At 36.7% G+C, this 15,917-nt stretch overlaps 1 protein-coding gene across 4 annotated transcripts in view; it reads right to left on the reverse strand.

Moving 5' to 3' along the window:
- Nucleotides 1-15,917, reverse strand: part of LOC129777647 (uncharacterized) — a 41,299-nt gene that overhangs the window by 23,998 nt on the left and 1,384 nt on the right. For 2 of the 4 annotated variants that reach the window (XM_055784032.1, XM_055784031.1), the window contains exon 1: nt 5,794-6,093. The exons of 1 other annotated variant lie outside the window; for it this stretch is intronic. The gene's annotated coding sequence lies outside the window, so the exon portion shown is untranslated. Of the gene's footprint in view, nt 1-1,997; nt 2,120-5,793; nt 6,094-15,917 lie in introns of those variants that run through there. One more of the 4 variants, XM_055784035.1, reaches the window with a different exon arrangement.

Raw genomic sequence — 15,917 nt, forward strand, 5'->3', positions numbered from 1 at the left:
TCATTGGGATAAAACCAGACCGACAGATTAAAAATTTTTGTTGTGCGTGAAACAGACATATTATGCTGCGGATAAGATCGCCATGAAGTGGAGAAATTTATCGCTGACTACAACAATGACATGTTCTCTCTTTTTCTCATCGTTTGTTTGGCAAATGAAATGTAAAAAAAGTAAAAAAACGAACGCGAGTTGAATGCTGTCCGTCTCACCCCCAGTAGGATTATTAGAATCATTCACAATTTCCCACCTACGGATGAATCAGCCTATCTGATACGTTTTGCCTATCGAAATATAATCCACAGTGAATCAAACTTCGAAAATAATTTTTGCAACTTAGATATCAGTTGCGAAAACTACATCCGCATGCAGAGTCGCATGTTTTTCAGTTTTTGTTCTAAATTGACACTTTTGAAAACCCTCCAATGTTGTAATTTAAATATCACAGAAAAACATCTGAGAGGGGTACGGTAGGGCGGAGCTAGTTGGTCATAGGGGTAAGTTGGTGAGTGACGATATCTTGGAATCTGAGCGTCCAAAAAATTAGCGATCTATGGAATCTATGGATCTATGAAAAATAGCGAATTGCTGATGCAATAATTTAAGCATATTGGAAAAACTTTTTATTAGGAAGGTTAAAACATACGAACATGATGCCGATTTTCCAAAAATCATTCATTGTTTGTGCATTATAAAATTGGTTCTGAAAATGGTAAATAATCACGAGAAAAATCGATTCTAACGTAAAACAAAAGTTTATTGTATGTATTTGTTTTAAATTTTAATGGAAATCGTTTTTAGAATAATTTTTATTGAATTTTCATGAATATTCTTTTCCATATATAGAGGGGCTAGTTGGTCACACAAATTGCTCGTTTGAGAGGAACGCATAAAAATTTTTCAGGTATGCTGCGTTTCATTACGCACACTAGAAACAAATACAGAAAGCATATGTTTTACTGCTAAACCCAGGGTATTTGAAACGAGACAACCTGATACCAACTACCGCACAAGCCACTTGCAGTATAATTGTCATATTTAATTTTTTTTTCTGTAAAACTATCATTAAATATAGTAAACGCTCACATTAAATATCAGAATTCACAGTAATGCATCGAATAATGTAGCATACCTGGAGGTTATTGCAATATACTTTGGGGCGAACGGTACAAATGTCATCAAAACAAATCCAAGCAAAAAACCGGAGGTGCGCCGCAGGGATGTCAGGTGATTTTTTTTTCAAAAGTCTTGACATGGTACGAGATAATGTCTTCAAATGTCTTCTCCATAATATCGGAGGAAATTTCTTCACACCAAAACGGAACTGTGATACCGCTATTTGTTTATTCCAGCTTTGAAGTTTTGGTTGTAACTCAAACCATATCCATGAAACTAATTGTAGAAAAGGTATAACCGTAAAACCTTCGATTTGTGAAGTGATCGTTTGAAAGATCTAGATTATTCTACTGTATAGTAAAAGACCAAAATAATAGAAATACAATGGCACAATCATTCGAATTTTCGAGCACAAGTGAACTAATGTCTTCTAGAGACAATATGTATTCAGTCCGCTTCGTTCGCTGACACTAAAACCCTACTTTTTTTACTATATTTTAGGCCAATAGTTAGAATTTTTTGGAAATATTATCTTTTAAAAATCCACGTACGCTACCATACTGAAATGGGCAACTAGCTCCGCCCTACCCTACTCATCAGCATAAATAGAAAATCATCCGCCGTTTTGCCCGCAGTTCCCCTACAGTGTTCAAAGTGAGAGTGAAGCGAAGATATTCTTTTCAATTTAGCACGCTTGAAATCAGCTCAAAATTAAATAAATTCAAAATAAGGGCAAGAGTCGGGCAACGTGTTTAAAGCATCAAGTAATTTTTATGCTTAAAACACGTCTCGTCAAGTTTCCACTGAAATTTGTTATACAGTTATATTGTTATAAAGAATTATTGTCATACACTATTTTCCTTCATAATTTTTTCACCACTTACATAAAACGGTTTACACTGTCACATAGCATATTTATTTCATACGAAAAACTTTTTTTTTCATTCATAATTTTGATTTTAAAAATGTGTTTATCTCGAAACTCCATCACAGTTTTCACTTTACGCACAAGGGACACAATGTCGTCCAAAGTGTCTGACATTTACCACAGGTGCGCTGTTTTTTTTTGTATCGTACACAACATTACTCGCACAGGTAGGATAGTGCGTATAATCATGACGGTTTCGTTCTAAATTTGTAACAATTTGGTGAGTTTTATTGACTCATTTTTTTACGATCTGTTTTTCTGTAAAATAAAACTCACTAGAGGAACTGAAAACAACTAAAAGATAGCCGCCGAGTTTCGAATCATTTTGCCTTTCCAAAATGTTCATGATTTATTTATGACCCGATGGTCATCTCATATTAGAATATTGTGCATCAGATCATATTTTTGTAAAGAATATTTCATACCTTCCAACTACCGTAAAACAGCGGTTTTCGGCGAATGTGAATTCAACAAAGAAATTTCAAAATATTATTTCTGAAATAAATCAAGTTTAATGCAACGCGGACATCAGAAACAACAGACGAGTTTATTGCACATTGTCATTCTATAGGCCCTCCAAAAATTCGCCGGTGAGTGTTCTTTTGGGTTGTTTAAGGCTCTCAAATTGTCTGAACACTGGTGTATACGACAATAATGTTCATACATAGTTTTCATGCTGAAATATCTCCGAGTTTTCTCCTCAGTTTAACCCTTGTTGTCTTATCCGGGTTCTACTGCCTACTCCACAACTGATTGTGGAGTTATCTCCATGAGCGCAAATACCACTTAAGGCTAGGCGCAAATTAAGACACGTATAGCGTGAGTGGCTTTACGATACAGAGCGCCTGTTTTTGTGGCTAATGAAAACAAATAGAACAGCGCATATTGGGCAGGCGACGCGAGATAGCGCAGTGCTTGTAAGACGCGTCTCGCGAGACGCTGTGGCTGAACCATAGTTTCTCGTGCTGGTCGTGCCGGGTGCGGTGATTTTGTTGGTAAATAAATATATCGCGCAACTAAGTGTGAGTCACACATTGTATCCGAGTAGCGCGTTATTTACACCAAACTGAGACTCAATATGCGCACCACCACGCGACCATTGTAACACATATGAGTTGTGTTGGTAGTTTCGTGTTAGCTCACGAGTGCTATACGCTTCTCAATTTGCACCTAGCCTAACAACTTTACTCTATGCGTCAATTCGCGTACTTTCTGTCACTAATTTTCAGTTTATTTCTGCATCAAGTTCTATTTGTAAGAGATAACATACGTAAAAGCGGGTTCAAATGAACAAAATACACAACATTATTGCAAATTTGAAACATCGATTTCGCAAATTATGTAAGAAGTTTTGTGCGTAACATACAATTTAACTGAATGTATAGAATTTATGACGTCATACATGAAAAGTCCTCAAAATCATTCGTGATTATACATATCACATTCCAAACATCAATAAGCCTCTGTTCACAAGCAGCTCGTGAGCAGGTTTCACAAGTCGAACCTTTCACCAATAATGTATATAATTCAAAGGCTACACAGGATAACTACAAAAAAAACGAAAAATTATTACGTTTTCACAACTGCTTGGTAATATATTTCCATTGAAGTACTCATCGAGCAAAGCCTCTCAACCAGGCTGCTCCTCCAATGAATTCAGTTCACTATTTTTGTTAGTTTTTACATTGAGAGATTATACCATACAGTAAAAATTTGAGCTAATAACAAATTGTACACAAAATTATCATTGACTAATTGATGATAACTCAGTTCAACTTGAAAAGCATTGATTTGTTATACCTGTGTGTAAAGACATGCACACATTTTATGGCAGAAGCGCGAAGTAAATAGGATACCAGGTATATTACTCCTCACTTTGTTTATGTAGTGGTAGGCAAATAGAAACAGCAAAAAGCAATTTCAAGACCATCGATTGAATGCATCTCAACGGGTTTCTCATGTCAACGACTTATCTATTGGGAAACGATGGAACGATATTCCAATTCGTTAATCACTTTCAGTTCTGCTATTGTTCCGACACTTTATCTGCAGTGAAAGCCCGATACATTATCGTATTTGTCGTCAGATAAGCTTTAAGTGTGCCATTTTTCCTTAATTTTCAAACAAGTAATAAAGCACATTTGAAAAAACTTTAAGACCTTTTACAAACTGAGGTTTTTATAAAATTAGCTTCTTTTTCTTCTTTGATACAGGCGATGTAACATACCTGGTATTCTATTTACTTTGGCAGAAGCGTATCCGTCACACGAAATTTATACAAATTGTTTACAATTTGCGACACCGAAGCTATAGTGTCGACATCTACCATTGGTTTCAGTGTGCGTGAATAGAGATGTCTCAGTTTTTCGTTCAATCGATATTGATTAATCATTGGGGCATTTCACAATAGTAGATTCATTCGAATAATTATCTTTAATTATCCGGCTAATCGAGCGAATATTTGTTTGCACAGGTATCGATGATGAAAAGGGATGTCATAATTATAAAAATTACATCAAAAATAATTTTTGAAAATCAACATCGTAGTGCACAATAAGTTTTTCAATGATTTTTTCAGTATTTCAGTTCATTTGATAATTGAACAATTCATATTTTTGGCGGGCGTTGGAAAAATGAATTATTCTTTTGCATTACTCTTGTTGCAAAAGCGTACGTTTTTTTCAATTCAAAATTTCTTGGGCTAGCAAATTTGTTTTTGTGAATTTTTGTGTGACGCTTGTTTATAAAATCATTGATCACTGGTACGATAGATATGCCTCGCCCCTCTGAATATTCAATGGCGAAATCTTCACTAATTCCAAACTTATTTCTACTGAGGGTCGTGCAAAGAACCGATCAAAAATTACGGGTTGCATATCATAAGGCGTCGTGCACAAATTACGTAACACGGTTGCGTTACTTTCAGTGTATTAAAGATAGGAAATTGCGTTACGTAGAGGGTAGGGGTTTCCAAAACCGGATTTTTTGCGTTACGTAATTTATGCACGGTGCCTAACGTGTGATGTTAGATAGACACCGTTGAAAAAAATTAAAGCCTTTCCCTTAACTTAAGAAATGGTTCCCTGTTTTATTGACCGCAGTAATCGCAATTAATTATTCGATGTATTAATATTTTATGATTTAGCATTTTGCATTTGATACAAAATTACTCGTGTAATAGCAGATATTCGATCGTTTGAATTAATCGAACAATTAACCGACATCTCTATGCTTGAAGCATTGTTGTTCCCTAAATTGTTCAAAATTGAATGAAAATAATCACTTTATGTTATCGATGTACATAAAACACGTAGTTCTGGTCCCAACTCAACCATTTTCTATCAATTTCCCAATATTCCCCAAAAATTCCATTATTAATTTGTTGAATCATTATCATACACTGTTTTCAATCGAAACCACATGCAGGAAACGTGTCACTAAATTACATAGAATGTCTATTCTATGTAATTTAGTAACACAATTTTCATTCACAATTTAATTCAAAAATATGTTTATTCTTCAGAAAATCCATTCCTTTCTCGCTTCACGCACACAAAACACGACACTCAATGCCATCAACGCGAATATAGTATGCACACATCGATTGTATTCGTAATCTATGTGAATCCATGAAAATCTCATCTGAAGTAAGCGATTAGTTCTATGAGGTCGACTGTTTATGATGTCCGAATTATGTTTTTATCACCAGAATAATAAAGAGAAACATTTTAAAAGTAATTCAAATAACTTACAACTCGATCCTTTCGTCAATTTCCAATGAAATATGTATCACAATTCAAGGTCGTTTAAAAAATAAGATGGCTACTGGGTGAATTCACTATCGCAGTTTTTATGAAGCTTCGGGTTATTTATCACTCGCGAAAAATTAGCAAAACTGTACTATCACGACTGGTTTACCGAAATACATATAAGGTTATGTGACCAAAATTGAACAAAAAGAAAAAGGATAGTGTTTACAAAATAAAACGTTTCCTTATTACACTCTCTGCCAAAATGATTTCATTCAATGAATGAGGATTTTGTTTTGATTCGATGTTTACTAAATTGTCTATATGTGTTAGTGTAGTGCGAAACATTCTTAAACAAGACAAGGTGACCATGAAAAGTGGGAAGGATAATGCTTTCTGATATTGTTTGCCATAAAACTCGTAACCCGACGAAAAAATCAGCATCTTCACTTTTCGGAACATATCACAATAATATTTGTGAACATGTTGCACCAAACGATCCAAATTTATACCGATGACGTCATAACTCTGAAATAATCCAATTCGACTTGACGGTATTCAGCTTCGTACTTCGCTTTTGGGGAAGTTTTTTTTTATTTTTTGACGTAGAATTACGTTTTTCATTAAGGGTACCAAATCAGAAAACAGGTCACGATTTTATGAAAAAAAAAAAATTATTATAGAGGTTGTGTCCAAGATACGAACGCATTTTTGACGTAGAACTACGCTTTTATTTTATATAAGTCGCTTATTTATACCTTCGGATATTATTTTATAATGTTGTGAAATTTTAGAAACAACTGCTTAGTAGAATAGTCTCTGAAATAGTTTTGACGTAGGACTACGTCTTTCATTTCTATACCGGGTGTAAAATCAAAGTTTCGAAAACGAAAGCGTTACGCCGGAGACCGAGATTTTGAGCGTTAATAGCTCCTAAACAACTGAACGAAATGGTATGATAAACACTTCATTCGAAAGATAAAATGTCTACACGTTCTATACTTGTTACTTTTTGATCCAAAAACTTGTTTCAATAGTCTTAAAATTGCATTCAAAACAGGCTATTGAAAACACCAATCGGTATATAAGCAAGCGCCGCTCGGAAATCCACTCAGTTCTAATTGAACAGCGATTGGAGCATGTTGTCGCTGTTGTGGTGAAGCTCTTCGTTTATCATGAAAGCGCGGATGAACGGTGTCACCAAGAGCCTGTTTGTGCACCCGAGGCCAGAAGGGAATCCATCAGGAGGAGAGTGATGCCACAAACGGTTCCCCGGGAAGACTTCGCTACACACACATACACGCGCGGAATTCTTTCCGTTTGGATGCCATTCAGCATCGAGAAAGTTCCGGAAATATCTAATCATTTCTGGAAAATAATCTACCAGTTCCTCTGGGAATTTAAAAATACATTCACGTGAAAGAGTTTATTTTAATGTTTTCTAACCATATAACACAGCGATCAAATAGATTTGATTTTGTAATTTTTCAACCAAGTGTAATTAGCAGGAAAGCTTCTGAAAATTATTCTTCCCCATCAGTAGGATATTTCCGTATCCAATATTGTATGCGCACGCAATCGATTATTGCTCAGTCGCCGAAAGTTTCGAGCTCAGAGAGTTCATTCCCCTCTAGTTTGCCTTCCAAATTGCTATCGTAAACCACACCTTCTCTCGATTCAATTACACACAAAAAGCATACTTAAGCGATATTCTGGTGGTGAGACACATTCATCGACATCGACATCGACATCGAGTTTATTTTAATGTTTTCTATCCATAAAATATCCATATAATAAATTTGGGTTTGTGATTTGTCAATCAAGTACAGTTAGCAGGAAAGCTTCTGAAGATTATTCTTCAGAACAAGGGTTTTCGTATCCTATATTGGATGCATAAAACCTTGAGCCTCCAACGTAACGCTCTCGTTTTCGAAGTCCCCCAAATATTCATTTATTCATTCATTCAGAATGGATTTAGATTCAACTTCAAACAAATGATCTCTAAATCAACGATAGTCCTACGTCACCCTTGCGGTTATACCATAGATATAACCCACTTCCTGTTTTTTCATTGTAGAATCAGTTGACGATAATTGATTGATGATTCATTCTTGCCCTCGCAAAACAATACACTAGCTGATCGTATATCGCAATTTATTTCATGTCGATGCATTGAAAATTTACCTCGAACACTATTCCGGGGTCCTTTTTCGCAATTGAAATAGACTCGGCTACAGTAGATTGTATACATGTTGCACCAGCACCATTATTCCACATCTCATAACTACATCAATATATCTTGAGCACCGCATGGAAACAGCAACAATGACAACACTTGCAAGTGTCAAATATCATGCTACATGTTATTTAGTATTTCCTCATAGGAATCGCACCTCTAGCCATCGTTCGTACAACGTGAACCAAGCGCCAAACAAGCGTTCGCCATAGCATGCATACAGAGCCATACATTGGTTGCTTGAAACTACTAGGAACATAAACACTTCTCACCATTTTGCGCTATTCTCAAAAGAAACGCTTCTGTTAATATTACTGCCCTCAAAAAAAGTTGCATTACTTTCTCATGCTCGAGAGAAGCGCAGCTGTCACCCTTAGTGGAGGAAGTTTTGCTACTGGCAAGCGAAACCCAATCACATACAAAATTCCAGAACGACATTTACTTTCTTGGTGACTAAACAAGCTAAATAAACTCTTTTTGTTAATAACAACCTCGAAAACAGTAGCAATGCTTCATCATGATCAATATTAGTGCAAATACAAAGGCATTGAAGGCAGTTTTGCGACTGGCACGCGAACCCAAATAACTTATAACATTCCAGTGAGACATTCAAGATGCTTGGTACTCCCCAAATAATTTTTTGGCGCACAACCATAACGCCTACTTCGCCATAATGTCAGTTGATGCATTGATGCATTCTCAAAGGCACCAACGAAGCCCTTCTGATAACTGAAAACAAACAATGTTAACACGTTAAGCCCCACGTCGGTCCCTGGGGACTGACACTGAAATGTCCGACTTTTTTGCGCCGATCTCACCGGACTGACAGCAGACCTCTCGTTCGGATAGTGTCGACATTGGGAACGGCAACAACAAAGTTACAAAATGATATTTAGAAAGCTTACTATAGTTTCGCTGGGACCTACACGGGCCAGACGAAAAGTTCATTGTCGGTCCTCTATTTCGGTCGGGGCTCAACGTGTTAACTGCTTGGAAAATGACTGTCATGCGAATCTGTCAAAATATCGTCCTTACGACGAAAACAAGTTGTACGAGATTGGTGAATCAAATTCATATTACTCACAAATGTGAGTTCAAGTATATCTTGAACTTCATACAATTCAATGTTAGAAAATTCAGTAAAGTATGAATAGAAATTCGGAAAATTATTTACTATCCTGCCGCAAGCTTGAATATTGCTTGCATCGTTCCATCGATGTGAAGCTGAGCAAAATTTTTCATATCTTGTTGCACCCATCTTGATTGACTTGCTCCAACTTTCTGATGTGGGCAGATGCAACTATCAGTGTACCGTGAATTCGTAATTTTTCGCAGCAAAAGCTTGGGAAGTTCTATCTTTTTTCGCTCTTTCGCAAGTGGTCCCGCGCTTCGTTCTGATTGGTTGGCGAAAAAAGTTCGCGAACATTCGCATGAATTTGCCTGCATTGTGAAGGATTGAAAAACAAGCTCAACACCCATCGATGCGAATTCGCTGATGAGTTTGTCAAGAGCAACCGCCTTCACCACCAGCGGGGGGAGCTTGATTTTGGTTGCTGCCAGGGTAACGGCGTTTACATTTTCCACCGACGCGTCGAAATCGCCTACTTCGCTGTTGTTCGATGCGGTGTCACACTCGCGAAGGCTCGGTTCAGTGCGAGCGCTTTTCACTGCACTAACATCGCGTGCATCATTAGATGACGCTTGCCTCGAAATTTTATTGCCCCTGGCAATGCGTTCGTTTTTTGCAGGGCTCGAGCCTGTCTTCCTCTTCTTCTTGCTCATCACACACCACGCGAAGCGTCCAATTTATGACGCGGAAAGAAAAACACACGATACGAATAACGCGAAAAACGAACAGAAAAACCAAACGACGATATCCAAGTTGGATTACCACTGGTGGGGTCCAATCTTAGATCGAAGTGCAGCGAAAGCAAAGTGAACTGGATTGCTCAACAGTCCGATGCCGAATGAAAGTTTGCCTCAGCGAGATCCACTGTTTATACTCTAGGCAAATATTCCCCTTCATTCTTCTACTTTTCCTTTGTTCACGGAGACTTTAAATCCTACGATTTCCCCTCCGTTGGTCGTCGATAAGTTGCTCGTTGTTGACAGCCCTGTTAGGGAAAGCACACAAATGGACAGAACAAATGTATGGGAAAATGGAAACGCTTAAAGTTATCGTGAATTTTAACCATTTACAAACCAGGGGACTCTAATGTATAGCATATTAAACAAATCTTACGGAATTTCCGATTCGTTTAGTATGTAAATCGCCAAAATCCGTCCGCGGCAAAAAAAGTTATTAACGTTAACTTTATTTCATAAAAACGTGACCTGTTTTCTGATTTGGCACCCTTAATGAAAGACGTAATTCTACGTCAATAAAGTTAACGTTAATAACTTTTATTGCCGCGAACGGATTTTGACGATTTACACACCAAAAGAATCGAAAATTTCCTAAGATTTGTTTTTCATGCTATATATTACAATCCCTGGTGTGTAAACGATTTATATTGATGAAAACTAGAAGCATTTCCATTTTCCCATACATTTGTTCTGCTCATGCCCATGCCGACAATAACGAGCAACTTATCGGCGATAAACGAAGGGCAATGATTGAAAGTCTCCGTGAACAAAGACAATAAGAATAAGAAGAGCGAAGGGGAATATTTGCTTAGAGCATAAATATTGGATCTCGCTGAGGCAAACTTTCAGTCTCGTTTTTTACTCGAGGCAATGAACATAGTTTGTTTGTTTTGCGTCATCATATGTCTTCGTTTTGGATTGAGTTGTGAGCGCGACCAAATTACTCACTCTCTGATGTATCTGGTATTGCAATCATTACATTGATTGGTGATGCAAATTAAGCACCCGCGATAATAAATATAAACAAAGAGGGAGGTAGAGGAAGAGGAATATTAGCGCTTCGGTATGAATAATGGATCTCTGCTGAGGCAAATATTCAGACTTTTTTTATTCAAAGCAGTAAACTTCGCTTGTTTTTCGTCATTAAAGGACTTCGTTGGTGCCTTTGACATTGCATCAATGCATCGAACTAACGCTATGGTGGAGCAGGCGATAAGGTTGTGCGCTACATAATTATTTGAGGGATATGAAGCTAAACCATAGCGAATGTCGTGCTGGAATGTTGTGAGTTATTTGGGATCGCGTGCCAATCGCAAAACTGCCTTCAACAAGGATGGCATTTGCGTATTTGCGCAAATCTCTCTGATCATAATGAAGCAATGCAACTCTTTTCGAGGTTATTGAGATGACCAGACAGAATTTATTTCTTTTATTTAGTCACCAATAAAGTAAATGTCGTTTTAGAAATTTGTATGTGATTGGGTTTCCCTTGACAGTAGCAAAACTTTCTCCACTAAGGATAACAGCTGCGCTTATCTCGAGCGTTCTGAAATAATATCCGAAGTTATTAACAAGCAACTTGAACAAAATAACAGCGTAGTTCTACGTCAACAATGTGGTCGTGTCTTGGACACAACCTTCTATAATTTTTTTCTGTATTATAGTGATTTCCAACACTTTTAGCTGGTTCGTCACTTTTACCTTCCATTTTGGAAGAATGACGGAAGTAAGAATTGAACTCGTGATCTTTAGCGTGAGAGGTACGGATGTTACCACTACGCCAGATCACCTCCCTGAGCGATAATGACTATGGACTACCAAGTGGATTGAACACACTTTGAAAATAAAAAAAATCATGGATGAAAATGTAATCTAATTTAATTAATTAATTTAATCAAATATTACTCAATTATATAGAATACATATTCTATATAATTGAGTAATATTTGATCTCGCAAATTGTGAACAAATATTAAACGAAAAATGTGTCTAATGATGGTTTTTTATCATTTTATGGAAATATTAGAAAATATATAGCAACATGTTTAGGTAAAAGTCAGTACTAGGTGTTTTAGATATAATAAAATTACATTATAAACATGGTTTCATTGAAATTTTAACATTTCAAAACTGCCTTCGGGCCTTCGTATCTGAAAAAAATAGTTTGACTCCCAATTCGAATGTCGCCCCAGACGTCGACACTGAAAATTTTGTCATCGCGGATATCCAATTATGGAAATCCCCTGTCAGACAATGTTCACCTGTAGCATATGAGAAAAAAAAGGAAGATAACAAGTGTCTGAAATTCTTTATTCGATGAAACTGGAAATGGGTAAAAGTATTTAAATTTCCTATTGCGTTCTTTCTCGAGAACTTGTACAGTCAATGACGAATTAAATCTACATTCAATCCGCCAGAACCAGAGGTAGAAATATCTTTTGCAGTTGATTTTTCTGAAATGAAAATTTATTACAAAAACAATGAGGACTTTCTTTGTCGCTTGGTAGAGCTCCAATTAATATTGCACCTATGCTCGACCTCGCCGTGTTGCGTTTCCGCGTTTTGTTACTCATTCCATACAATGACACGATTTGACTTTGACATGAAAACAATGCGTTACTAATAAAACATTGATGCTTTACTAATAAAATAAGTACTAATATTAATGGTCTTATGATGGAGGGGTTCTGGCGTAGTGGTAACATCCATACCTCTCACGCAGCGATCACGAGTTCAATTCTCACATTCTCACATCCCGACATTCTTCCAAAAATGGAAGTAAAAGTGACGAACCAACCGAAATGTGTCGAAAGTCACTATAATAGAGAAAAAAATGGTCTGATGTAAGATTATTATGCAACGCAAATTATTAGCACTTGTAGTTTCCAGACTGCTTTTTTGCATTTTGCATTTCTGTGCTCCCGTGGCCGAGTGGTTAGCGTCCCACATTATCATGCCAGGGGTTCGGGTTCGAATCCGATGGTGTAATAGGTACACATTTTGATTGCATTAAAAAAAACAGGAAGTGGGTTATATCTATGGTATAACCGCAAGGGTGACGTAGGACTATCGTTGATTTAGAGATCATTTGTATGAAGTTGAATCTGAATTCATTCTGAATGAATGAATATTTGGAGAACTTCGAAAACGAGAGCGTTACGTTGGAGGCACAAGGTTTTATGCATCCAATATTGGATACGGAAATATCCTACTGATGGGGAAGAATAATCTTCAGAAGCTATCCTGTTGATTGCGATTGATTGAAAAATCACAAAACCTAATGTATTTGGTCACAGTGTTACATGGATAGAAAACATTTAAATAAACTCTTTCACATGAATGTATTTCTAAATTCCTAGAGGAACTGGCAGATTATTTTCCGGATCTTTCTCGATCCAAACGGAAAGAATTCCGTGCGTGTATGTGTGTGTGTGTAGCGGCTGCTTCGAGATCTTCCCGGGAAACCGTTTGTAGCATCACTCTCCTCCTGATGGATTCCCTTCTGGCCTAAGGTGCACAAACAGGCTCTTGCTGACACCGTTCATCCGCGCTTTCATGATAAATGAAGAGCTTCACCACAACAGCGACAACATGCTCCAATCGCTGTTCAATTAGAACTGAGTGGATTTCCGAGCGGCGCTCGCTTATATACCGATTGGTGATTTCAATAGCCTATTTTGAAAGCAAATTTAAGACTATTGAAACAAGTTTTTGGATCAGAAAGTAACAAGTATAGAACGCGTAGACATTTTATCTTTCGAATGAAGTGTTTATCATACCATTTCGTTCAGTTGTTTAGGAGCTATTAACGCTCAAAATCTCGGTCTCCGGCGTAACGCTTTCGTTTTCGAAACTTTGATTTTACACCCCGGTATAGAAATGAAAGACGTAGTCCTACGTCAAAAAAAATCGTTTCATATTTCAAGTTATTTTAACACTATAGCTACAATTTTACTCTTACAGTTGTGCTTAAAATTTTACAATACATGATCGGTCATTGATATGAAATTTTACGAAGCAACCAACATAAAAATTCCAAATTTAAATTTTATTTAATTCTATCAAGCATAAGTTCTATTCAGTTCATTGAAACATCATTCTTCAATCAACCCATCGAAAGATTCTTATTGGAATGAAAATAACAAAAAAAAAATTCGTTCATCGCTCCCAACTTATTCGCCAGCACGTATGCAATCATCAATGCCCAGCACTATTCATTTGTGCGCGTCGTTAGTTAAACTATCGGCCACGAGGGTATTTACATGCTGATTACCCTCAGACACCTTGGATTTGAAATCTCTGTTAGGGAATACATGTCAGTGGAAAAAAGCTCCCCCTACTTTCATGTATCTGCAATGTCGATTTCCCGCAGGCAGCTTGGTTTTGATGTCTCTGTTAGGGACTCGCCGCATGTGTCGTAGATCACAGAAGTAGGTATTTCCGTTAAGATAAGGGTTGAGATTTTTCAATTGTTCGATAGTTAGTTTCATGACATATACTATTTTATTCAATGTAAAAAATTGTTATGGAGTGCCGAAATTGATTGACGCAAAAATCTCATTAATCCATCATGAAATTACTGAGCAATAAGCATTTGAAATTGGACAGTTTTCACGGTGCGCTCGATTTTCGATTTTCAATTTGTACCCCAATATGTTCCCGAAAGACGTAATCCTACGTCAAAAGGACTTGGTTCACTAACAGAACGGATCAGTGAAAAATGCTGGTCTTCTGTGTGAGTAATCGCAAAATGTACTTATTATGGAACATTTTATGGTTAAACGATGACGATGAATTCGAAATTGACCATTCTATTGATGATTGAAAGTGGGAAGTATATGTTTTAACATGTAAGCCGTACAACCATATATGTAGATGGCAAAGACTATTATGCTGAACGCAACCAGATGTTTATGCAGTTCCAACCTCACACATTCTCGCTCTAATTTTCATAACAGTATGGCTCACTTTGTGTGCAATACTAAACTCTGTGTTTTTGATCTCAAAAAATCTTTTCATCTTAGTTTAGTTAGATGGTATCCAGGTAAAACCAAAAGTGTGGTAAAAATACAAAGCTTTATTGAGATTCAAGGGAAGTTCAAACAGCTTGTTTACATTGCGCTACGTGAGTAACTTCATTATAACAACTACAATAACATAATTAGGTAATAATACTAAAAATAGAAGAACTCTCAACACTTGAAAAATGGTCACAAAGTTGCTTTGAAGATATATGCTTAGGATACGGACAGGTTCACATGGGTATCTAGATTTTTTTTCTGCTTTCGCCCAGTTCACCGGTTGCTACAGCTTCAACGCCAACGTCGATTCGTGTGGCTTCTTCAGATGCTAAATTAATAAATTAAAAATTTAAATAATTTGAAGATTAAAAATCTTTGGGAAAAAGTATTATTGGCATCAAGCCATAACAAATATCGGAACATTATTTTAAAAAATCTGTAAATCTGTGTGAAACTCAAAAAGGAAACTGTAATCTGTAACTACAAATTCTTGGTTTCTGAAAGTCTAAAAAATCTGTCTAAATCCAGATTATTCTGTAGATATGGGAAACCTGCTCACAACTGTTAATTGATTGAAAAATATTTCTAAATTGTTCAGTCCTAGTTAACCAAGTCTTGAAAAAGTGCTTCATTGGTTCAATCAGAGTGGACCATGTACGTGGGCAAATAACTGTCTGTTTTGGGCATGAAACTTGATGTTTTTTTAGAATTATCGTATTGTCAGGTATTGTCAGAGAGTAGCTAACATTTGTGGGAACAATATTGCACACGAATATTGAAAGCTTCGAAAATTCCAGAACACTGAACTTCATGTTAATTTTTCTCGAAATCATAAAAATGTCACATTGTCCGGTCTGACTTAACACCCACCGTATGTACTATGTAATGCCACCGCGGCCTCATGCAAATCAAGGCGCCTCTATATATACCAGGTGAAACAATCATATGAAATGCACTTTCAGCCATATTGGAATTGCTGTCGGTATTGTTTACAAACAGCATCA

This window comes from Toxorhynchites rutilus, chromosome 3, assembly GCF_029784135.1.
Source record: "Toxorhynchites rutilus septentrionalis strain SRP chromosome 3, ASM2978413v1, whole genome shotgun sequence".
In the NCBI taxonomy this organism is placed as follows: domain Eukaryota; kingdom Metazoa; phylum Arthropoda; class Insecta; order Diptera; family Culicidae; genus Toxorhynchites; species Toxorhynchites rutilus.